The 26,500-nt window shown below is 36.8% G+C and overlaps 1 long non-coding RNA gene and 1 pseudogene across 2 annotated transcripts in view; both read right to left on the bottom strand.

The window, feature by feature from the left end:
* Positions 1–26,500, bottom strand: part of LOC309808866 (centrosomal protein of 78 kDa-like) — a 1,034,926-nt pseudogene that overhangs the window by 191,169 nt on the left and 817,257 nt on the right. The gene's annotated exons all lie outside the window — the stretch shown is intronic.
* The window catches only part of LOC309807703, a 96,611-nt gene that overhangs the window by 47,495 nt on the left and 22,616 nt on the right, over positions 1–26,500 (bottom strand). Inside the window, exon 2 of the long non-coding RNA XR_014294640.1 lies at positions 17,735–17,800. This is a non-coding gene — a long non-coding RNA (uncharacterized lncRNA). The remainder of the gene's footprint in view (positions 1–17,734; positions 17,801–26,500) is intronic.

Genomic DNA, 26,500 nt, shown 5'->3' with positions numbered 1-26,500 from the left:
TACAGACATTTAGTCCAGATCTGAAAGAGAACTTGAGTCATTTCAACAAATCTGCAAAACAGTCATGTTCAAACATGAAGAGATATCAGTAAGTTCTTTTTCACACTGCAAGAAATCTGCCTTCAGCTTTCAGCAAAACCTCAGTTTTTGGGTTATGAGGGTAACAGTTCTTAAGCAAGCAGCACAATCCTTCCACCAGTGCTTTCTCCCTATGATGAATAAGTTTTCAGTCTCCCCACCAGTGCTCATCCCTTCTCCCCTTAATGTCTTGGCCAAAGTTCAACCATCAGCCCAGAAAACTCCTTCCCAGTTTCATTGCCTGTACGTGACCACGTTATTTCAATCACCTTGGCACATTTATATTACCTCCTTCCTAAGGTAGGTATTATATATATGAGATTTTAAATAAAAGAATGCCTGTAAAGTACTTAATGCTCAACTCCTAGAACAATATGAATATTCCGTGACTGCTGACCAGCATTATTATTATATCATTTCCATTAAAACTAACCTGTACTTTCTTTCACACACCCATGTTCTTTGTCCCCAACTGGGGTAAAGGAAATAAATGAACATTTATTGATTATCTACAGTGAGAGTATAGAATGCACTGTAGGCTATAGAATTAGTGGTGTTCAAGACTGAAACTGACCTGGATTTGAATTCCAGACCTCTCACTTACTTAGACTTTACGACGCCTCAGTTCCCTTACTGATAATTAGAGATAATAGACATTTCAGGGACCACGGTAAGGATTAAAAATATTATAATGTTTGGATCCAGAAAGGGCATTCATTACCTCATTTAATGTAAACTCTTAGATAATCTGATTGAGTTTTGAGAATCTGATAACGGCTCTGCATCCTTTTGCTATTTGCTAACTATTCATAGCATTTTGCATATAATTCCAGGGCTTTGCTAATATGAAAATCAATCAAAGGCTTTAGTTGGCACAAAGAACTCAGAGAAATTGTTATGGGGCAAGAATTAGAATTCTTCTTGAAATACAGACTATCATCCTGGAGAAGAAAGAACAACATTTTAATGGGGTCAAATTTGGGTCAAAACTATGCACTTCCATAATGGTGTTTCTACCAGGTCTTGATTTGACTGGGATTGAAATTTCTGACATTACTGTCCCCATCACAGACTTGAAAACCTGGCAGACAATCAAGTGCAACCTACAGTTAAAGGTCGCTCATCTAAAAAAAAAAATGGGTATGTTACTACCATTCTGACAAGAGCATTATGAAGATTAAGAAAAAGCACAAATAAACTCTCCTAACACCTGACAGCCAAGTAATACATCTTTCAGCTCTTTCAATTCTTTTTCCTTCTTACCTGCCTTATTTCCTTCCTTGCTCTGAGTTCTCACTGTGTTTCATGTCCCACAATGCTGAAGTCATTGTAATGCTTTTACTCAGAAACCTCACTTAACATTTAGCATAGTAAATAAGAAAGCCTAAGAAGTGATTGAGGTAAACTGCCATTATTACATCATTCTGATAACCTGATTTGTCCAGAAATGTAACTATGTGATTCTCCTTTACTTCTAGTTGCTCACTATTCATGGGCACAAATTGAGTGTATATCAGATATATTAAATTCCTGCAAAATTCTCTGTGGTGTGATTTGGGGTTCTATTTGTGTACCACAGCTTTCCTAAAACTAAACTATTATCATTTCTACTCCTCTTCTGTCTGAAAATCCTCAAAACATAATTTCTAATTAATAGTTATACTAATTGGCATTATAGTCATTCTTTTTTGCTTTTTCTCTGATTATAAGTATCTTCTGATGCTTAAGTCAATCAAATGGGTTCTCTACATATGAGGAAGTTCAAAGAGGAAAGTAGGAGGAGTAGGGTAAGAAGACATTCACACATAGAATTAGTGGAAGCCTTAGCAGTAACAAAGCTAGTGAAATTAGAGCTAATTAATTAGCAGTCAGGAAAATTTCATCATGTGTTGTCATTAAGTGGTCAACGAGGGTAATTAGGCTTACAAACAATAGAAAACAAAGAATGGAAAATCTATTGTTTCTGCCAGCTTCTCCTGCTTGTTATAAGCGTGATTTTCTCCTAGTTTATGAAACAATAACAGTTTGGTATTAGAATTTAAATGCCATCAATATAAGATATGGAGATACGTGAAGCCTACTACACTTGCTTCGTAAACTAGTAGTATAGCATCATAAATTCCACAGTAGAATGATTTAGTTGAAAGATAAAATTCATGCGGAGTACACTATTTGTTTAAACTTCAAAAGAATCAAAAAGGATTGCTATATCTTGGCACACTCTTCTTTGTAGAATATGTTAGAGCCGGCCTTTTCTTGATTAAGAGCTACTGTTCTGTAGAGAACACTTTTTTCATATCCATAATCATCAGGCAAATCAAGGATCTGACTTCCTTAGAATCAGTAAGTGTTTTTTCCCTCACTTCTTAACAAAGAACAGAACAGCTGATAAGAAAACTAAAATACCTCTTTTTATTGATGTATAAATGATTTACGATATTATATTAGTTTCAGGTGTACAACATAGTGATTCAATATTTTTATAGATTATACTACATTTAATTATTATAAAATGATGGCTATATTTCCCTGTGCTGAACAATAAAATCCCTCTTTTGTTAAAAAAAATAGCAAATGATGGAATGTTACAAAATTAATTTATTTCCCATGAATAATGATCAATAACTATGGGACACTGGCCCATGTAAATTAAGAGGCTTCTTTTTCCATGTGATTCTGAATACAAAATGTATCCATATTCAGGAATCGTTTTCAAAGTGAATTTTTTTTGGTACCTTAATAATCATAATGGGTAGTAAGATCAACTTGTTTTAACACTTATGTAGATAAGTGTTGAATATAAAACGATAAAACGTAGGGTCTTTTCACTTTTTAATTTTAACTCTGTATATGAGACAAAGAAAACGAACTGCTTTCTATCATACTGTAGTTTTTGCTCAACTACTACGACCAAAATCCTTGAAAGAGAGAATTACCTGTTTGTGTCCTTTCAGAACAACCCCCTTGCATACCAGGGCCATAAAAAAACAATAGCCTTGGGCTTCCCTGGTGGCACAGTGGTTGACAGTCCGCCTGCCGATGCAGGGGATGCGGGTTCGTGCCCCGGTCCGGGAAGATCCCACATGCCGCGGAGCGGCTGGGCCCGTGAGCCATGGCCGCTGAGCCTGCGCGTCCGGAGCCTGTGCTCCGCAACGGGAGGGGCCACAACAGTGAGAGGCCCGCGTACCGCAAAAACAAAACAAAACAAAACAAAACAATAGCCTTGAGAGACCATTCAAGGAAATCATTGTTATTGATTCATCCCTCAAATAGGACCCAATTGAGCAACAAAATGATGCTGAAGTTTATCGTTTCTTCTCAGTGAATTTATAACTCTGGAAGATTTAAATGTCTTTTCCTAGATGACAGAGGTGGCTTCTATACACATACACAACGGACACATACACACAAATAACATCCTCATATCCATTTTACATCTGTAATTCCACTCTGAATTCTCCCTGCCATTAACCAACTCAAATGCCACATTATTCAACTCCTTTCCCTTGCTGGTTGGATTGGGTTCAGGAAACAGGGAGTAATTTTAATGTCCTCTTTAGTAAACCTACACCCTATTCATGAACTAAGAGGAAGTAGTTTTGGTTTCTATTTTCTGATATCTTGAGCCTTTCGTATGATTGCATCTCTCCAACTATATAGCTTGCAGAATTAGTATTATGACTAGAGATGCAGAAAAGTTTTGATGCCTAAAAATGTCTTCTCATCTACTAACTGATGGTTGGCACTCAACTCTCATCCCTTTATCTCGGAATCTCATCCCTTTAGCTTAAATCTTTTTTTCCCATTAAAATTCAAATACTGGTTGTGCTTTAAGATCGTAGTCATTTTTACCTCAGCCTGAATGATCCAAAAGCAAGTTTTGATGATGTGCAAGAGGGAAGAGAACTTGAGGGCATAAGTGTTCTGCAGAGGGTATCAGGGAATAGAGAAGACAGAGCAATAAATAGACTCACAGGGGAAACTCAGAAAGTGGAGCTTGATGAAACAAGCAAACATCACGGTTTTGCTAAGGTCTATTCTAATTAGTTGTTATTCGTGTGTAAAAGTTTGCCTAAAAAGCAGAACCTATGAGTGATTTGTGCCCCTGCATATTACGGATGTATAATATAATTCAAACAGTGCAAGGAACACACAGATTACCACATGGCCTCAGCCATGCTCCATTTTGTAGTCTGCCCACTTTGAGCATCAGAAAATGGATTGTAGAAATCTGGTTCATCTTATTTTAAACTTCTCATTCCCCAAATTTGAAATAGTATTTATGTAAAAACTAGGCTCTTTATAAAGATCGCAAAAACACTATAAAGTATTCATTGAAAAGAACCTAACATTTACTACTGTAGTACATTATGTACAATTTATTGACTATTTCTACTGAATATACATTTATGTATTACATAATCTAACATTTATATTAAGTATAACTATAATATGATTCTTGTGTCAACCTTGACAAAGCTGGTGAAATCCTTTGCTACAAAAATATGTCTCTGCCTTCAATTTTTGTTTCAGTATTAGTTTCCACATTTGCCAGCAAGATACTTTTCATCCTACTAAACTAATAGGCCACTTAGTCGAATACTGGATAAAATACAAATTGCAGAGAATTCTCCATTTTTGTTTATAATTTTTAAAATTTCAACTAAAAGTGCAAAGCTTTTATCAATTTCTGTAGCTTGCTCTCTTCCTAAACCTACTTGCTTCTTCCATCAATATTTAAGTTTCTGGTTTTAAATAACTGTGACTCTCCTTTAATGTGTTCTCTGTTAAAGGCTTTCTCTCCCTTTAGAATTGTTAGTAGAAGTGGTATTTTTGTGGGAGGAAAACTGCATCTTCTCTACTACTCAGCTGTCAGGACTATAGAGCTACATCCTCAGTTGTATAATCAAAAACCTGGCCTGGCATCAACTAGTGAGATTAAAAACCACTTCTTCAATTCCTTGCAATTAAAATATTTACATCAACTTCTCTTTGTTTTGACAATAGCATATAGAACCCAGTGTGGGTGTGGCTCATGATTCTGCTTCTCTGACTCATGATCTTAGACTTCTTGCTTCCAACTTCCTAATGAATGTGCCCTTTAGCAATTGCTGGGGGCCAGGTTTGTTTACTGCTACTCCTTTCCAACAGTTCAAGGCCATGAGGCATCTCTTGAATGTATTTCTTTGCTACAAAGTATTTCTCTCCCCTGCCCTCACCCCACTCTCAGGTTCTGTTGCTTATTTAAGATTTGCATCTGTAAAGAGTCCTTTGGGTTTGTTTCCTTGGTGGACTGGCTGTCTTCCAAGATTTTGTTGTTAATATCGTCTGACATTTTAAAGATGACCTTTCGGTGTTGTTATAAAACTTCTCAAGGAAAGGAAAACAGAAGTGCTCATCTAACCCTCTTCTAAAGACTATGCAAAAAAGCCAGTTGTTTTAAAACATTATGGCTGGTGATATAAATGCCTGCAGCATATTGTATCTACACCTGCATGTTTTTAACTTCCAGAAACTAAAAATCACCTCTGCAACATGCAATCAGCCATGAAGAAAGAAAGAAACAAACAAAAACCCAGTATTGAAATTTTTCTGCCTGATACTTGAATGTATTGGTGAACAAGCCTGCTACTTCTAGTATTTACATAAAGACAGTAGTCAAATAACCAATGCAGTAAAACAAACAATTCTGTGAGAAAAAAGAATGATGCTACTTAAGAGTTGATGGACATGAACTTTAGGAATTTTAGAGCTGAAAATAATCTTGGAGGCCTCCTTTTAGAGATGAGGAATATGAGGTCTATGGTGGTTAAGTGAATTGTCCAAGCCAGAGGTGGGACTAGGGTCAAAGTTGAGGTCTTCTGCCAGGATGTTGAGCTTACTCTTTGAACTTGCTGGGTGTTTACATATTGCATCAACAGAGCCCAAATGTACTGGATTTTCTTCCATTTACTAATAGAAGGAAGTTAGTGCCTTTACAGGTATTGTTGTATAAAATCAGCCCATTCAGCCAAAAATTAGTCAATCTAGGAGTCCCAAAGAGACAATGCTTTGCAGGCTTTTTCTTTTCTTTTCTTTTCTTTTTTTTTCCACTGGAAATGGGAATTAGATAGATAATGCATGTTTGTGTGTATGTATGTATACATATATATATATATATATATACACTTATATCCTGTTCAAATTTAAAAGAATACAATTTTTATAGTCTACTTATGTATGACATAAAAATAGAACATCGTTAATCAAATACATTTGCAGTATTTATTTTTGTAAGTAACTTCCTTTCTTTATATATCTATACAGTTTTAAAGATAATGGGACGACACAGAAATATTATTCATTTTCAAGCTAACACTGATAAATAATGTTTTGTAAGTGCCCTAAATTATGTAAAGACTAAAAGTTCCATTGTTCTATCTATCCTATGGAAAGTGGTTGATGTTTAGCTATGAAATAATGTATCAATCTCAGGAAACAATTCTTAGGTTAAAAAACTCATTTTCCCTATGATGTCCTTTCACAAAGATTTAATTCAAAGAATTTGCCTTTGTAAGATCTCCATCACTTTTCACCATTGTTCCCATGCATGTTCCTGTTAAGAGTGCCTGATTCTGTTGCTAAGCAACCTTGCAGTCTTGTTGGGTCATGATGGTGAACTAATAATTATTTAAAATGTGTGTTTGGATAGGGTCTTTTAAAGAATATCGTGATACTTTTGTGTAAGAGGCTGGGTAAGAGGGTTCTTCATTTCAACTTACAGTTCTACAGGAATATAAGTGATAGAATGATGTTTTCCAGAAGAGTTGGAAGAATGCCAAGAGTACACTAAAAAGCACTAGCTCTTACTTCCTCCTGTTATGCTTTGTTTCTAGAAAAGGGTAAAAGTCAGTCAGGTGACGTCAAGAAATTTAGCAAAGGATTTCAAAGAAATAAGAGCAACATCAATATTCCTTTTATTGACTAGATTAAATTATTGTTTTTCCTTCTCATCCCAAATTCTTAAGAAAAATTGTCAAGCCATATTATGTTGAAAAATAAGTCCCATGTAAGCGAGACATGGGTATTTGAATTTTATCAGGCTTCCAGATAAGACTAAATTGTTGATTAAATCCTCTCCATCCTGCTTGCTCTTGTCCCAGACATCCCTCTCCAGTTCAGGAATATCCTCCTTTAAATAGCTTATTTAACCATATGGGACTGATGCCAGTAGCCTTAATATTTTCTGTACGGTATACTGGGATATATAAGGGGACTACCATCATATCTCTAGCATGTAGTGAGAGTTGGTAAATAGCATTCCCAGTGTGTATCTGGAAAAACAAAAAGGTTGTTCCTTTAAACAATCTTTTTTGGTGATAAAGCAAAGAATCAAAGGTATTTCATTACTAAAGAATCAGAGAATGTCCTAACTCTAAGAGAAGAGCACTTCTAACGTCATCTCAATATCCATCCAATCCAGAAGCAGAGCTGATGGTGCCACCAAGAGACAGAGTCTCCTTGTGGTGACACCACCTTCAAAAGTTTTGGAAGGTACCCCCAAACATCACCCGTTTTCTTTACACCCTTGCTTGTCTCTAGTATTTAAAGATACATCTGATACTTATTGATTCTATTTATATTTTGAGGGTGATCCCTTCTTAGGGATATCATCTCATATGCAAAGTTAAAAGTATTGATCATTTTTCTCTCCTAAACTTAAACTATTATAATTTACGTTTAAGGCAGCCACGTTTAATAGCTTTATGACTTGGGGCCATAAAGGTGAGTGTTTCAATCTTGGTTCACTGTTCTGTAGGTGGTATATGGCCACTCCAGGAATCAGTTTTCTTACTTATAAAATAGGGTTTGCAGTGCTTTCTTCACAGATAAACGATTCAATTTGATATGCTAACATAGTGTCTACCATATAGTGTACATTAAATGTGAGCCCTCTTTCCTATCTCCACTGGGTGTGGCCAACTTCTAGTTTTCTAGGATTTACTAGAAAATTTCATACCTTCTAGGAATATATGGCTTCTGATCATATTCCCTTACCATCTTCATTTTACTAAACTAAAGGCTCTTAATTTTTTTGTAATTCCCACATTCTTATTTCCTATCTCAGTTACTTTTCTGTTAATTTTATAGAATTCAGTTTATTTTAGCAGGCATTAATTGAGGTAAGGGGAATTACAGTAGGTCCTATGGTTACAAATGTAAACAGGATCCCTGTTCTCAGGTACCTTACAGTCTAGTGTCAAGAGTAGTAAACAGACAAAAAATTGCAATTTGACCCGATAAATTCTGTGATATTGGTAAGCCTGTGACAACACAAGTGAAAGACCTAAATCAGATTAGGGAGGATGGGAAATTAAAGGTAAAGGAGCTGGTCGTACTTGTAGGCTTTTCTCTAGAGTTGGCAAACATCTGCACCTGTGTTCAAGGTTTAGATTGACCAAGACAGCCTTAACATTCCTTTCAGCTTAATAAAACTTTAGACAGGTTTCTTCCTGACTTATAGGCCCTTGACCTCCCCTTATTGAGAACATTTACTCTAAAAAACATGCAAATTCTTTTTTCACCCCTTTGACACGTAAATCTTCTTCTAGTAATCTTGCCAGATTTACAACCCAGGAATGTCTTTCTCACGGACATGGGAGCCATTTTTCGAAATGTAATCATCAAGAAAGATAGCACCACATTCTCTGTGGGAGGGCAAGAGTCTAACTTCAATAAGTGCTGATTAGCAAACACAGATGGCCTAATCACATTAACCAGTCTCCTCCTAATGTCCTCCAGTACCAGTCCACTAGCTCACTCCAGAATTGATAAACTGTCCCACCTTTTGTTTCAGCAGAGTTTAGTCCAATCTCTCTCTCCAACTGCAATCGTTTGCAATCAACTTTCCCTTGCCTGTTTAAGTCTGTCCTTGGACAGGATGCATCCAGGTTGTGTACAAGGGGAAAAAACGGATTTTTGCCCAATAATCTACTCACTGATGCCTGGCACTTGGTCAACTTTTGTAATTGCTGATTAAAATAAGTCCATCATGTCAATGTCTAGGGGGAAATGTTTTCAATGGCTCTAAACACTTTGAGCAGTGATAAATGAAATCTCTGAGTTCACTATCTTCTAACTGGAACTAGAATTATTTTTCCAAAAATATATTTCTTTACACTTATGCACAAAATGAGTCTCTGCCTCAAAGAGACTCTGAGCAGGCTCAAGTATCCACTCGTCCTAATAGCTTTATACTCATTCTTTTGGTATTTCAATTATCTCAAGTGTTCAGAATCATGAATAAAGTTGGGAGCAATTCGTGAGGATGTTAATCAAGTATAAATTACTCAACAAGGGCTCCCCTTATTATAGTCTCCATGAAGCTCTCTAGAGGATCAGCTCAGGTACTGGCCTCAGGCACAGTCTAGATTGAGAGAGGATTTCAAATAATTGATGGTTTTAGCCAAAATTTTGAATTCTAAAAATGGATGGAAATTTGGAAATTCTAAATCAGTCATAGCAAATTACAAATTATCATCAAGAAAGACTGCATAATAAAAATTTCTAAAGGTTACTGTAGAAATTAAGCTTAAATTCAAATTTAATTCTAAGGTAAATAAAAATATGTATTCCATTTTCTTTTTTCATTATAAAATTTATAAAACCAGAATTTTCCTTCTAATGTGCACATTTGGTGTACTTGCTTTTTATTTCCAAAAAAAGTTTCCCTAACTTAAGGACATATACAACATACGGTACCTTAGAATTAAGGAAATATGGGAGAATGATTTTGATTACCTCCTCATGCTACATGAAAATTCATTACTTCAAACTTTCTTGAACAGTTTTTTTAAAAGATGCCAGTTACCTAACTCATACAAACACCCATATACATATGTACATCTTTCTTGTTGGGGAACAGACTTATATTAGTGTAAATAAGTGGTCATTAAAGTTAATGTGTTCATTTTATATAGTTATAATTTAAGATATAGTAGATATTCGTTTGAATATGATATATACCTTTTTAAAATATATTAGAGACTTATAGAACCACCTCACAGTGACTATATTTGTCCATTATGAGGTTTAGAATATACTTTACTACTTAAATGAGTTGAGTATGATATTTTATCATTATACCTTTGCTTTTATCATATATTGTGGATGTAGAGTCTTTGGTCAGAAACATACCCTCTATAGTATAAAAACATCATTATAGAAAAATGTAGTATTCTTTTAATATATAATTTAACATGAAACTAGGACAGATTTTCAGCAAAAGAAGGGAGCTGCATATAGTTGGCTTTTACTGGCAGGCCTCTTTCTGCCCAGTAATTACCCAGTCTTTACATACATGTTACAGTTAGTTCAGTGCTTTTAAGGAAATCCAGCTTTCTTTGCTCTCTGATCTTTTCTTCTCACAAAATACTTAGCAAACACATAGCTATTAGCTCCATAGGAACTGGTTGTATACATCAGTATTTTTCACAAGCCCACTTAACCAAGGTACCAAGTAATTTGACTAGAATCCAAACCAAATCAGTTGAAGAGCTAAGTGTGCAAAAAATCCTGTAACACACTAGATTCCAATGAGCCACAGTTTTATTAACACTGCATCCCTTAGCAAACTCAGATGGGGTCTTTGGGTCTTTATGTTGAGTTTCTTTAATTGGCAAATGCTTAAGAGCACACTTTATTTATTGATTGATTGATTGATTAAAGAATCATCTTTTTTTAAAATTTATTTATTTTTGGCTGTGTTGGATCTTCGTTGCTGCACGTGGACTTTCTCTAGTTGCGGGGAGTGGGGGCTACTCTTCGTTGCGGTGCGCGGGCTTCTCATTGCGGTGCCTTCTCTTGTTGCAGAGCACAGGCTCTAGGCACGTGGGCATCAGTAGTTGTGGCGCATGGGCTTAGTTGCTCCACGGCATGTGGGATCCTCCCGGACCAGGGCTCGAACCTGTGTCCCCTGCATTGACAGGCGGATTCTTAACCACTGCGCCACCAGGGAAGTCCCTAAGAGCCCACTTTAAATGCAGTTACACAATGACATCATGATAAGAAATGCTATAGGAATATAGGCATAGAAAAAAAATTATCATCACTCACATATGCCCTGAGCATTTTCTGCTGGAGAATCTGAACTTCATAATGAGGGTACTAATATATTACCTGCTTCTGATAGTAAGTTCTTATCACTTGAGAAATATCATTAAACGTTATATCTCTGCAGCTTAATCCTTCTTAACCTGAAATATACCTTTAGAAATAATATTTTAACAGTTTGAGAAAATTCAGCTATTACATAGCTATTTACCTAAATATTCACGTGAGATAATTATGAAAGCATTCTATTAATAATTTTTGAAGACATTGTAATAACAATTTAGTCTTAGAATTTTAGAAAAAAAAATAAACCAATAAAGGTACTTCTTCTGGTTCAAACTGTACAAATGAAAATTCTGAAGCTAAGTAAATTGGGCAAAGTATGTTACTGTTTCATAAGTTAATGAAAGTAAATTTATTTATTAAATTTTTATTTATTTATATTTTCATGGGTTTATAACACATAAGGTTCATGTGTATAATATTATATTTTGACATTTATATAAACTACAGTGTGCTCACCACCAAAAGGTTGTCAACTGTCATCATATTGTTGACCCCCTTTACCCATCTTGCCCTCCCTCCACCCCCTTCTCCTCTGCTAACCACTACTCTGTTCTCTGTATCTACTTGTTTCAGTTTGGTTTCTTCATTCATTTTGTTTTGCTTGTTTTTATATGCCACATATGAGTTAAATCATATAGTATTGGTCTTTCTCCATCTGGTTTATTTCACTTAACGTAATACCCACATGGTCCATCCATGTTGTCCCAAATGCCAAGATTTCATCTTTTTATGGCTATTATTCCATTGTAAGTGTGTGTGTATCTTCTTTATCCATTCATCCATCAGTGGACACTTAGGTTGTCTCCATATCTTGTCTATTCTAAATAATGCTGTGATGAACACAGGGGTGCATATATCTTTTCAGATTAGTGTTTTTGTATTCCTTGGATAAACACCCACAAGTGGAATAGCTACATCACATGATAGTTCTATTCTTAATTTTTTGAGGAATCCCCATGTGATTTACCATAGTGGCTGCACTAATTTACATTCCCACCAAAAGTGCACAAGGGTTCCCTTTTCTTCACTTCCTCTCCAGCACTTATTTCTTGTCTTTTTGATAATAGCCATTCTAATGGGTGTGAAGTGATATCTCCCTGTGGTTTTGATTTACATTTCCCTGATAATTAGTGATGTTGAACATTTTTCACATGCTTGTTGCCCATCTATATACCTTCTTTGGAAAAATATCTATTCAGTTTCTCTGCTCATTTTTTAATTGGATTGTTAGCTTTTTTGTTGTTGAGTTGCATGAATTCTTTATCTATTTTGGATATTAGATACATGATTTGCAAATATCTTCTCCCATTTGGTAGGTTTTCATTTTGTTGATGTTTCCTTTGTTGTACAGAAGCTTTTTAGTTTGATAATAGCCCCATTTGTTTAGTTATGCTTTTGTCTCCTTGCCTGAGGAGGCCTATGCAGAAAGATATTGCTAAAACCAAAGTCAAAGCGAATACTGCCTATGTTTTCTTCTAGGAGTTTTATTGTTTCAGATCTTACATTGGAGTCTCTAATCCATTTTGAGTTGATATCTATGTATGGTATAAGATAGTAGTCTAGTCTCATTCTTTTGCACGTGGCTATCCAGAAAAACTAAATTTAGATGCTCTCCATCCTTTCATCAAATTTTAAACCCATTCAGATTAATCTGCAAAACTTCATCAAGAGGTTTGAAGGTAGAGAACTTTTTACTGTCTAGCTGATTTTTAAGAGTGATTAGGGCAGAGTTATATATCAAATTACTGCAAAAAACGTTCTGGCTAGTCCATGTCAGTCACTTTCCTAAATTTCAAGGTTATCGATTGCTCAACTTATCTTATGACTTTAAATTTGAAAGCCTCAAATTAGCAACAAGTTTTCATAGGATTCAAAGCAGTAGGGGTTTTACAGAATGATTCTATTAAATTAATCTTTTCCTCATTTGAAACATACATGATTAAGATACATATTAATTTATTCAGAAAAGTCATACATTTTTTCAATGGAAAAACTCTTCCCTTCTGTGCTCCCTAGGGCTATTTGTGTGCAAAATTTAACAAATATTGGTTCAACTCTTTTTTTTTTCTGATTCAAAACTTCAGCATGAGTGATGATTAGTTGGATGGCTAACGAGACAGTAATCTCCTCAAACATCTTTTAACCCACTTGTACATTCTACATGAAGCAGCAGCTCAGTAAATGTTGAATGAACGAGTGGACAGATCCCACTTACCCAGAAGACTGAATTCTTCTTTAAGAATCTGAGGTTTAATTTTGTGGTCAAATGTTTAGAAATGGAAATAGAACTCAAAGTTCCACTTGACTTATAACGTGACTTCTGTTCTCAGCAGATGGTTAGAAAGGTTAGTTCTACCAGTGGCTTCAGAAAACATACAAAAGGTGTTAGCAGAACCATGATATTTACGGTACATATTTGATTGTTTCAAGAACTGAGCGAACAGGTATCACTTGTAAGGGCGATCAGGTGCCAGTTTCAGTGATCAGGCCTGAACCGCAGGGGTTTCCCACTCCGCCCGCTGCTTGTGAATTCTGGCTTCACTCATTATGCCTCCTGATGCTGCCACACAGCTCCTTATTTTGAGGTCACAGGTGATCTGACTACGCTTTTTTGTTTGTTTGTTTTTCTAACGTTACACAGAAAGCTAGAGTCAAAAATGTGTGTGTAGTCTGAGAATGATACTTTGGATATATTGCTATTTATGATAAGCCCAGACTGACATGTTTACCTCGAACTGGAAAAAAATTGCTAACTAGAATATCCCCCGTAAAGGTAATTACTGACAATGTCTTCCTCCTTAACCACATGGACCTACATCAAGGCTGCTTATCTGTGCAAGATACCAAAGTTGTTACCACAGGACTATGCTATCAGAAGCAGATTTTCTGCCAGTGGGCTGGGCCAGCTTTTGCAAACTACAGGAAACCTGGGTTCATAAAATAACCTAAGGGACACTCCTGGTCTAAACTCAAACAGAATGGGCTTAATACATAAATCCTTGCAGGAAGTTTGGACACTGAAATGATCTCTCACTGAGGATGGCGATTCAGCTTAACAAATGAGGCAATGAGACTGATGGAATACGCCCTTTCCAAGGAAGAAGTTACAATGATTTCCGTTGATACTATCAGTATTTCCACAGTCCTGTTTCCAGGAGGTTATATATAGTATCACAGAAGAACCCTGAGAACAGATAATCAAGCCTTCATTATAAAGAATCAGAGAAATATATTAAATGTCTCTTAACAAGGAGAATTGAACTTTTTTACTTATAATAACCATTATTATCATTATAGAGTTATTATATTGTTCTTAATATTTTATTATTAAATAAATATTATCTGCATGGAAGGCAGATTGGCATCACATACGTGTTACGGCACTGAAAACTAATCAATACACACACACAAAATAATGTGCTAAGGCTACACTAGGGAGTCTCACTTCTGATCTCAAGGTTATGCCAGTTTATCCCAAGTTCTCAACAAAACTCTTTATCAAACTTATTGTATCTTATCCCTCACTGTATCAGAACTGTTTCAAAAGGGATCTTGTTAGTCATTTTCCTTAAAAAAAAAAAAGAGAAATCCAAGTCATGCCTTTTCTATGAAATCTTTGGAGGTTGCTATGACAATGTTATTTGTAGCTCAGCCCACAATTCATATTCTTCAGCTTTTACCCAAAGTAACCTGGTTCTGCTTGCTAGGTATCATCTTCTAAGTCTCCAAGAGATATTGCCAAAGTTTTCTCCAGAGACTGGGATTGGAAAAATGACGGCATTATTAAATGCTGCACTTTACAAAAATCATTTCTATTTTGAGCACCCTAACATAGTTATCTTCATTTTGATTAATCCTTTTTTTTAAACAAGGATGTACATTTTTACATGGTTGCAATTACAGCAAACACAGGGTTTTGTGTTATTCCTTCACTATTTCCAATAACTAAAGCATTTTTCATATATTACAATTGGGGGATTATTTTAACGTTAAAGAATATATGATATTTAATGGGTACAATCTATATTTAATTTAATCAGATTCCTATTACTAGCCATTTGTCTTCATTTTTTCCTTATTACAGATAGATTCACAAATAACATTATTATTAATATTTTTTTCCTCTACAGAATTGTTTCTTTGAATGAGACAGGGGTTATGGTTGTTTGGCTTGTATCGACAGTATTTATAAAAGTGTAAATCTGAATGTGTTTAGGTGAGGCAAGTACAGTAACCTGTATTCCTATTGCCTTCCCCCCCAGGCCAACATGGCACATTTAGATTACTTGCTTGACCCTGAAAGCATGTGAATTTTTGACTCCTGGATTACTGGGTCAAAGGCGTAAGTGTCTTTATGACTTTCAATAACAATGATCATTTAACTCTTCTAAACCAGTTATACATGTATTTCAATGTCACCAACTTTCATTTATTTGAGTACTTTCCAAACCTTAGGTGCTGTATACGCATTGGGGACACAATGATGAAGACAATGAACAGGGAGTTACAATGCAGTCTGAATTAATAGAACTTAGAATAGGGTACTAAGGGAACCCATAAGAGGGGCAGAAACAAGTCTTCTCCAAATCGGGTCATTACATGGGGAAGTGGTGGCAAGTAGAAGAACGGAGGAAGGAGAGAACTCCAGGCAAAGAGAGCACCACATGCAATGGCCTGGAAAACATAAGGCAAGCATATTTTAAGTATTATGAGAATGTAGAGGGTGAGGTTAGTGTTGAAAGACATGGATATATATGAAAAGGCATATATATATATGATTTTGTAACGTAGTCATCATTAGGCATCACTTAATAATTTTTTGTCAAATTTATTAACTATATAAACATGTTATACATGTAAAGTAGATTTAATATGCATCACATCTAAGAAAATCCAATTCCTGACATAATCAGCAGAATGAAAAGTGACAGAGATTAGAAAACTCCCCAGCACTTGAGAGAAGAGAGGTTTGTGCAGTTTGATGGCAGCACAGGCCCATGTGTAGGAGAAGGGGAGGTGATGGAGCAGCAGGGATAGGTTAGAACAGTTGGAGTGCCTGGAGGGCCAGGCCAAGGAGTTCACTTTGTATTAACTCAATGGTCAATGAAATTACATAGCAATTTTAGAGAAACAAAACTATAATTAAAACTGTAGAGGAAACACTAATTCGTTTCACTAAAGCAAAATTCAGAACATCCTGGTGTCAGCACTGGAAAACAATCTCCAGGTAATTGAAGCAGGAAAACCACATCCATTTAGGCGTTCTCTCATTTTCATTATGACTGCTACCACCATAGCAGCCTCTAGGCTTCCATTCTAACACTTTTGTCCAGGTATGGAGCAATCAAAAACATCTCGCTTTGTTTCACTTTAGTACAAATGATATAGAAAAGACATCAAAAGAATTTATTAAGTGATAAGAGAGAATAACTGGGAAACAGAGGGTGTATGAAATATATAAACAGTCTAGTTTACAAAGAACTACTTTATTCTTTAGAGAACATTGTTAGCCCATAGTCCATGTTATTCTACACTGGACACCAAGTATCTCTTAAACCTATGAAATAATATGTAAGACATTATGTGCATTTATATAGTCTTTGTATAAAGGATGTCATGGAAGAGGACCTCTACCAATAGATAGAAAAGAAATTCTTGCCATTGTCTGTTATGCAAGCCAAAAGCAGATGGGGTAATTTGCCAGAAATAATACTATAAGGGATATAAGTAATTTGGTCCAAGTACACCGCTCTCTGGGTTGCATTATTCAAGAGTAAATTTTAGAATGTCTGGAAGCAGAGGTCTTACCCAGTGTTTGAGACATATGAGGTCTCTGAGAATTTCTCTGAAATCACACTGAACATCTTGTGTACATGTATGTGTGTGTGTATATCTCCTGGGAAGTCTTTAAAAGGCTCATAAGCTCTTTTATGGCACTTCTTCATTTCACTTCTGGGCTGGGCCTCCCCATTTATGAAAGCAGAAGTTTCAGCCTCGGAGACTTTGGGCACAAGTCAGCAGGTGGTGACAGCTTTCTCTTCCAACACTGCATCTTTTAAGCATTCTTAAGAAAGCAAGCAGCCATCAGTTATGAACATCATTCAGGTGACGTTCTGTATGTATGAACGGCATTTGAGATTAAAAGACGGGGAAGAGATGGGAAGTGAGTAGACATGAGACTATTATAGGGCTCAGGAGAAAAGTGGCAGAATCTAATTACGATGGGATGAGTGGGAATACAGAAATGAGGATGGGCAGAGGATGCACATCTTGGTATTTGGTATATGCCGCAGGGTTTTTTTCACCAAGTTGTCATTCTGTGTTTGGAAAACAAAATTGGGGGAAAAATGAAATCAAAGAGTAAGTCAGTGCTTGGCATATAATAGGAATGTAATAAATTTTGGAAAGACTCACACTACCATGGTGAAACTTTTAGTATTAAACATATATTCATTTGCAGAACAGACAGTAGTTGGACTTTTATATTACTAATGCTTACAATACTTCAACTTCTGGTCATCTTATACAAGTTCAGTAGACCACTGATCGTTGTTGCAGTAGAGTTCTGAAAGTTTAATTTTGAGACGTGAATGAGAAATGAGGTCATGGCATAGATGCAGACAGGCAACTATAAAATTGGTAAGCTTGGTCTATGAGAACCTATATGAGCAAAGAATCTGAAAAAGAATAGATATATGTATATGTATAACTGAATCACTTTGCTGTACACCTAAAACTAACACACTGTAAATCAACTATACTTCAATAAAATTAATTTATTTTAATTAATTAATTAAAATTAAAAAATGGTAAGCTTGGTGAACTGTAGTTGACCTCGTTCAGGAAAGTAGAAGTGGGCACTGGTTCTGGAGGATACAGGAGTGGTTTGCATAGAGAGAGGGCCAACTTTACTTCCTAACAGTAAGTTAAAATTAGGGGAATGCAGAGATCATACAATAATAATCAGAAAGTGGCAGAAATGTAAGAAGCAGCCTGGCTCTTCTTATACTAGAGAAACAGAGAGGTAAATTTGTGGTGGAGATGGTAGGGGAATCATTTGAAACAATCCAGATTTCAATTGAAGTGAAGAGGTCAGAAAATATTAAGGATAAATAAAGCTTAGTTTATTCATTAGGAACATGGAAGTTAGAGTTAGTAAAAACCAGTCTCAAAATGATAATTCTCTAATTTGATAATTCTGAACTAATCAGAAAAAAATATGAACTATAGTGCACATTAAGTCAATGTTGAGGAAAACGATGTATTTATTTGAGTACAATTCAGTTGTTATTTTACAATGCTTTAACAAAAGTACACGTTAAATACATCGAATTTTATATATACTGTAAGTATACTTTTTAGCATAGAAAATTACAAAATTATCTAATCACTTAAAAGAAAATAGCATTATCCTTCTCACAAAGTTCTGAAATTAAAGAAAAAAATTATGAAGATATCAACTATTCACTGAAGCTTCTGAAATAATCAGAAAGCTTGAATCAAAGAGAGATTACATTTAAGGAGGATGTGTTATTGTTTAATTCAGTGGTTAAAGAAATAGAAAAATTAAATGGGAGCACTTTTCTGTTAAACTTTCCCCTCTGGAGGCTGGTATAAATAAGGGAGCTAGTATGGACCCTCCATTTCCCTTGAACAGGTGTTAACTTCTTCCTAGAGGGTTTAACTTCATGGTTAAGAGCATGGCCTCTGGGCTCAAATCTTTTGTGCCTGAATCCTAGACATGTCACTTGTTAAGTTTGCAACTTTTGGCAAGTTTCTAACTTTCTCTAAGTCTCAGTATTTAACTGTGTAATGTGGATAATATTTGTGAGGGTTAAATGCCACTGACAAACGGTAATTGGTATACATTTAAGCGCTCAATAAATTTGTCTATCAGGAGGAGTTTGGACATAGAGGGAGATGGTAGATAGATTCTGAAGGGAAATGTGAGAATTCGTTTAGAATGAACAGTTTCGAGGAAGACAACAACTGAAACGGGGGTCCTCCTTCCTATTCAGCTGCTAGAAAAAGAGGTGTGTTTAACAGGACAGAGAAAACAGGTTGAAAACTGGTGGCCCTGTGGGCACTGGAGTAGGGGAAACAGGTTAGAAGTGTTTCACACACAGACTGAAGAAGCTAAATACTACACATGCAACAGAGCTGCGGATATCTATTTCAGTATGTCTGTGGGTCTATCTGTACAATGTTTCTCTTGAAAAGTCAGCAAGCGCTGTGAAGACAGAGCTCCAATCCTCTCTGACACTTGTTTAGGGGAGGGTCAGCAGCAGAGAAATCTCAGAGTGGAAGACAACCTACAAATACCTGCAGGGACATACATGACTACTTGCCACTTTCCTCCTGGCATCAGAGCTCTCAAAGTAGTTTATCCCCTTTCATTGCCTTATTCATTCCCTTCATGCATCTTCCACAATCAGGCTTCTGTTTCACATTTTTTACTTCATTTTCCTCTGTAATGTTGTCATTGCAAAAATGAAGTGAACTTGCCTCAGTCCTCTTCCTTCTTGTCCTCAATAAACTATGAACTGGTAAATATATATCTTCTCTTTCTCTTATCGAGAAATCCACCCTTTAGGGCGTGAAATCCTACAATGTGTAAGACAAAATTGTTCTCTTATACTTAACTGTGTATATATAAACCTTCGCATTCATTATATACATTTATTATATTCAGTTGTTATTCATAATATATTTATTATATTCATATATATATATATAATGAATGTGAACATCAATATCCCCTTAAATTTAAGCCCTCCAGGTAATAAATATTTTTGTCTTTATGAGCTACATAGGTCTGTAACACATATTCTTTCTTTTTTTCCTTTTTTCTTTTTCTTTTCTTACAACCTTTTCAAAATGTAATAACCATTCTTAGCTCAAGAAGAGATTTCACCTTTAGGCCATAGTTTGCTTACTGATGCTTTAAAATAAATAACTCTGAATTTGAGAAAAATACAACAAAACTCAATAATCAGTTATTGATGTTGGCTATGGTCCACTTTAATGCAAGTGAGCGACAACAAGTACTACGGTGAGAATATGCTTATCAGTTCCCAACACATCTGAGGAGTGAAGGTAAGTTGTGTGAAAGGAAAATAGAAATGGAGTCATTACTGGTAGGGAGAGCTCTCTCACATGGAGCCTCTGAGGAAGCCACTGAGGAAGTGTGACTTAGGCACATCTCAGCCGAGATGGAATCTGAACTTTGACTACCTATTGCTTTGACACAGGCATCCAGAGCATCTGTCCACGTTCCAGAAACTCAAGATACTTACCGGACTCTTACCCTAAAATAACTTGTGACAGAGAATCCCTTAAGGACAAATATTTCCTTTCCTGCGTCACAGTCAATCATAATCCCTGACAGACAGCTTTAACAACCTTGTACCTTTTATCTTTATAAGTCCCTGACTCTTTCTCTTCCACAGAGCATCTCTGGGTTTTACCTGAATCTGTGTCTCCAGGATTGCAATTATCAAGACCCTAAATAAAACTTTGTTCTCTGCAGCCTCCATACTGATTATTGTTCGACAGTTGGGCCCCATAGTTTACGAACAAGTGAGACAAGTTCTTATCTCTTGGTTCATGCCTCTGATCTCCTTTTACTTGTTCAATTTAAATGTTATTTCCTAAGAATGACTGCCTCCTTATATTGAGATAAAGTTCTAATTTTCACCTTAGATCTAGTCATGTGACAAAGGAATTATTTTATTCCTTTGTCACATGACAAAGGAATGAGAAAATATACTCATTTTCTCAATCTCTTACGGATTGCTTTCACTTTGATACAGCAAAAATGTTACTGTTGAGAAAATGGTTTCTTTTGCCTGTTAATTTGATCCCCTCAACCTTTTCTTGTACATTTTCTATGCTACATTTAATCAATTTAAATTACTGACAGTTGATTTCCAGGCCTACCAATATACCACTTCTGCCTTTCAATACTCACTCACCTTGTTTCTTTGCACTTCTCTTTTGTCATTTTTGCTCCAAATTGCTCATATTTAAAAAGTCCTCTTGCAATATCATGCATAATTCACTCACAGATGTGAGGAGGAACAGCTGGAACATCTTTCTGCCAAGGCATACACTCATTCACAATGCCCAGTGGTTTCTCAGTTGTGTGTAGGATTTTTCTGCTGGGATGGGTCTTTTATCATCTTCAAACATGCATGACTCAGCCACACATACTAGCTTCACAGAGTCTTCCCAGCTATAAAGTTTAGAACAAGCTTCGACTCCCAAGTATCTGCTATGGTCTGAATGTTTTATACATTGAATTCCTATGTTGAAATTCCTATGTTGAAACCCTAATGCCCAATGTGATAGTATTAGTAGGTGGACCTTTGGGAAGTGCTTGAGTCGTAACAGTGGAACCATCATGAATGAAATTAATGCCTTACAAGAGGCTCCAGAGAGATCCCCTGCCCTTCCTACCATGTGAGGACACAGGGAGGTGGTGTCAGCTTATGAACCAGGAGGAAGGTCCTCACCAGAAGGCAAACACGCTAGTCTTGGACTTCCCAGCCTCCAGGACTGTGAGCAATAGTTGCTGTTGTTATCATCTACCAGTTGGTGGTATTTTGTTATAGCAACACGACTGGAGTAAGGTCGCGTCTTTCTACCCTAGAGGAATAATTCCTAGACTAATTACCTAGTAAAATTTGTGCATTACCTCAGCATACACCAAGTGATGCTGGATGAGGTAAAATCCAGAAACAAGGTTGCTGAAGAGTTCTGTCACGATCTACTCCCACATACTATCACATACCTCAGAGATACTACATATTTACTCGTGTTAGGAGCTTCACATGGCAGTGGTTTTCTCCATGGCAGTGTGAACACCAGCATCACTGCTACTTGCTACTCCTAAAGGAGCTCGAATGCCTCACTCCTCTTCCTTGTTTGAGAGCTATTCCACTTTTCACTTGGCTGACCTTCAAGCTACTTATCACAAGTGTCCATTCTCTTGATTTTCAGGAACACTCATTACTATTATATCCCTCGGGGCAATTCTAGAAGTTTAAAGCAAGGAAGAGTAGCTTCTTATGATAAGAAAAAGAATAAGGTGGATTGTTGTTCATTTATTGATCATTTATGAGTAGCTGTCATATGCCAGGCATTGGCGCATTGTGCTTTTGATGTCAGAAGCAGTCCCTGCTTTCAAGTGGTCTCTGGTAAAGCTGGAAGGAGTTTCAACTGGACAGAATAGTATAACATAATGAGTAGGTAAGTGCCAGGACAGGGTGCCAGGGTGGGAAGGAGGACACAGAGAAAGAACAAGTTTATCATGAAATATTTTTGAAGAACAGGACACCTGATTTGTGTTTTGAAGGAAATGTAGAAGTGTGAAAGACAACAAAAAAGTTTCAGAAATGAACAGCCTAGGCAGAGGCTACAGCAAGATTTAAAAAGCAAGAGGGCACAAACCACAGAGCTGATCTCCCTGTGCTATGCGGCTGCTTCCCACTAGCTATCTATTTCACATTTGGTAGTGAGTGTATATATGTCCTGTGACCACCTAGAGGGGTGGGATAAGGAGGGTGGGAGGGAGACGCAAGAGGGAAGAGATATGGGGATATATGTATATGTATGGCTGATTCACTTTGTTATAAAGCAGAAACTAACACACCATTGTAAAGCAATTATACTCCAATAAAGATGTTAAAAAATAAAATAAAATTTTAAAAAAGACACGAGGGCATACAGAGCAATGGTGGTCCTAAACAACTGCCAATAGGTACGTATGACTGGAGTATAAGATCATTTGAGCAAGTAATGCAAAAGATACCAAAATTGGCAGTGGATAATCTAAGGTCAGGATATATCACCTTTCTTTTTTTCACTCTAGAAATATTTACTGAGTGACTCTTATGTGCCAATGATTGTTGTAGGTTCTGCAGTGAAAAAAATCATGACTCTACCTGCACAGAATTTGCATTCTACCTAGGGAAGAGACCGAAAATAAACCAATACCAAAATATTGATATATTGTTTGGCAGACGGGAACAAACATATGGAGAAAACGATATCAGAGATGGCATGGAGCATGTGTAGGTTAATGTGTGCACCTGCATGGGGATGCACAACAGCTGTTTTTTATAGGATGATCAAGGTCTCCCTGATGTGGTGACATCTGACCAGAGACTTGAAGGTAGTCATATCCTATCTATTATCATAACCTCTAGTATCATATTCTATTTATATGTGTATGGATTACTTTTCTAGAACATTTCCAGAAGATGAAATCGTAAATGCAAGGGCCTTTGGATGGGAGAACGTTGAGTGTTGAAAGTACAAACTAAGAGGCTGGTGTTCCTGGTGTGGCAAGAGTGAGAAGAGCAGTGGATAAACTGGAGAGCTGGTGGTGGCGAAGGGGGTGCAGAAAAGATAGGGCTTTTTAGAGTCTCTTTAAGTACTTGTTCCCGTGTGGCTCCCCACCTCTTAGACAGAATCAAGGAAATGTCTAGCCCCAGGCAGTGGAGAATAGGCATTTGGTAGTTTTTGCTAAAGAGTTAAGCTTAAAAGCCTAAAATCTTTATGGACAGAGAGAAATTTTGCTAAATTTCTTCTTTACTACATCAGAGTAATAGATGGATAAATCCAAAGAATTTTCCACAAAGGAAAAGCACGATCAGGATTTGCATAGTTTTTGTTTTGTCTTGTTTTTTAACAAGAGGGAAGGGAAATCACCATTACTAGTTTGAATCTGAGAAAGACTGGGGTAAAGAGAGGTTAAATGGCTCATTCACGGCAAACCTGGGCTTAAGAGTAGGACAGTCAAGAGTATTCTACATGATGCCCTCGGCCAATCACTTACTCAGAGGAAGCCCAATTATTATTTTTTTAATTAAATTAAATTTATTTATTTATACAGCAAGTTCTTATTAGTTATCTATTTTCTACATATTAGTGTATACATGTCAATCCCAATCTCCCAATTCATCCCACCACCACCACCCTTGCCCCGCTTTCCCCCCGTGGTGTCCATACGTTTTTTCTCTACATCTATGTCTCTATTTCTGCCTTGCAAACCGGTTCATCTGTACCAGTTTTCTAGATTCTACATATATGTGTTAATTTACGATATTTGTTTTTCTCTTTCTGACTTACTTCACTCTGTATGACAGTCTCTAGGTCCATCCACATCTCTACAAATGACCCAAGTTCATTCCATTTTATATATGTACTATGTCTTTTTTATCCATTCGTCTGTCAATGGGCATTTAGGTTGCTTCCATGACCTGGCTATTGTAAATAGTGCTGCAGTGAACATTGGGGTGCATGTGTCTTTTTGAATTATGGTTTTCTCTGGGTATGTGCCAGCAGTAGTGGGATTGCTGGGTCATATGGTAGTTCTATTTCTAGTTTTTTAAGGAACCTCCATACTGTTCTCCATAGTGGTTGTATCAATTTACATTCCCACCAACAGTGCAAGAGGATTCCCTTTTCTCCACACCCTCTCCAGCATTTGTTGCTTGTAGATTTTCTGATGATGCCCATTCTAATTGGTGTGACTTTCAATACGCTTCCCTGGGGCAGTAGTGATTATCTTCCCAATAGCGTGGGCAGCTTGGTGAAGAAGATCAGAAGCTGACTTCAGCTTTTCATAGCTCTCCATCTTTCTACTTCCTAAATTCCCATTCCTTTTACTTGAGCAGTGGTTCATCAAATATGTAACAGCAGCAGAAGTTTCTCCTAGAAACTTGTTAGAAATGCAAATTCCCAGCTGAGGCTCTGGAAATCATTGTTTTGACAAGCCTTCTGATTCTCACTAAAGCTTTAGACCCCTTGCTCTCCTTCTGATCTGAGAGAGAGGGAGAGGGGGAAAGAGAGAGAAAGCCCAGGAAAGAATGCTGGAAAGTAAATTCAGAGAGCTTTTTATAGGGGCTTTTTACTGTGGTAACTCACAAATGGTTGAAAAAACCCCACAAATTGAAACATGTAGCTACTTTAAGCACTCTTTAGCAGAAATCAATCTTATTCCTGATCTATTACTTACTAGGTCATTTCCTCATAGGGATGACTAACAGCAATTCATCAGAAAATGCTTTTTATATTTAAATAACACTTTCTGTTCCAAGATGTCAAAATGTTTGACAAGTGGGCAAAATGCAGCTCACTAATATTCTCAACCCCATGGTAGTAAATAACCCACATCTACCATCACTGCTGTTTACTGGTGATTGCTTGTCTGGGAAAGTTGAAGCGCCTTTGTTATCTCTGTAGAAAGTCAATCACTAAAGGAGAAAACGTCCTTCATCTTGGTTCCCACAGGAAACCAAATTGATAAATTACTCACTGACTTCTATTATTGCATCTCAAGGATAGTTAACAATGCTCATCAAGGAAAAATCCCTAAGAACACTCTTGCCCTATCTCTGATTAAACCTGATTTGGGAAAATCATCTGGCTCAATCTACATTGAATTACAATATGAATGCTACTTAATTCCCTATTACTTCTGATTACACAGGATCAGTGCCTCTTGAAGAGTAAGAAGCAAAGGTTCACTACATTGGGGTCTCCTTGACAGCCAAGCCTGTGCCTTAGTCATTTTGACTCCCTAGTGACCAGCCTGGTATGTGGAATAGTATATGCGATCAGTAATTATTTCTTGAATGTATGATGTAGGAAGGAGTCAAGATATTTTTAGAGTTGGAGTCATGGATCAAGAGGAGAAAACGTGGTTTAAAAGAAACTACTACAGGGCTTCCCTGGTGGCACAGTGGTTGAGAGTCCGCCTGTCGATGCAGGGGACGCGGGTTCGTGCCCCGGTACGGGAGGATCCCACGTGCCGCCGAGTGGCTGGGCCCGTGAGCCATGGCCGCTGGGCCTGCGCGTCCGGAACCTGTGCTCCGCAACGGGAGGGGCCACAACAGTGAGAGGCTCGCGTACCGCAAAAATAAACACAAAAAACAAAAAAACTACTACATTCTCAGAAGCCGGTGCTGCAATGAATGCTAATAACAACTTGACAATGTCCTCTGTCATTGCAAATAATGTGATACCAACATCTACTAATCAATCAAAAAAAAGACTTTCAGAATTCAAAATTGGATAGGATTTTGAGCTGGGGATTCCTCTCACCCACCTTTTCTTAGGATAAAACTTGGAACTGTAGTGTCAACAGATAATATGCCAGTTTTCCACTTAAAATTGGAAAATTTAATCTAGTTTCGGAGGCATGAAATAAAAACTGATGGGCAAATATTAGAATTTCCATCAATGAAAAAGCTTAATT

The sequence above is a fragment of the Mesoplodon mirus genome, assembly GCF_964341445.2.
Source record: "Mesoplodon mirus genome assembly, chromosome: 7".
NCBI lineage: Eukaryota > Metazoa > Chordata > Mammalia > Artiodactyla > Ziphiidae > Mesoplodon > Mesoplodon mirus.
Note: the sequence above shows the minus strand (reverse complement) of the source record. Positions and strands in the feature narration are given on the sequence as shown.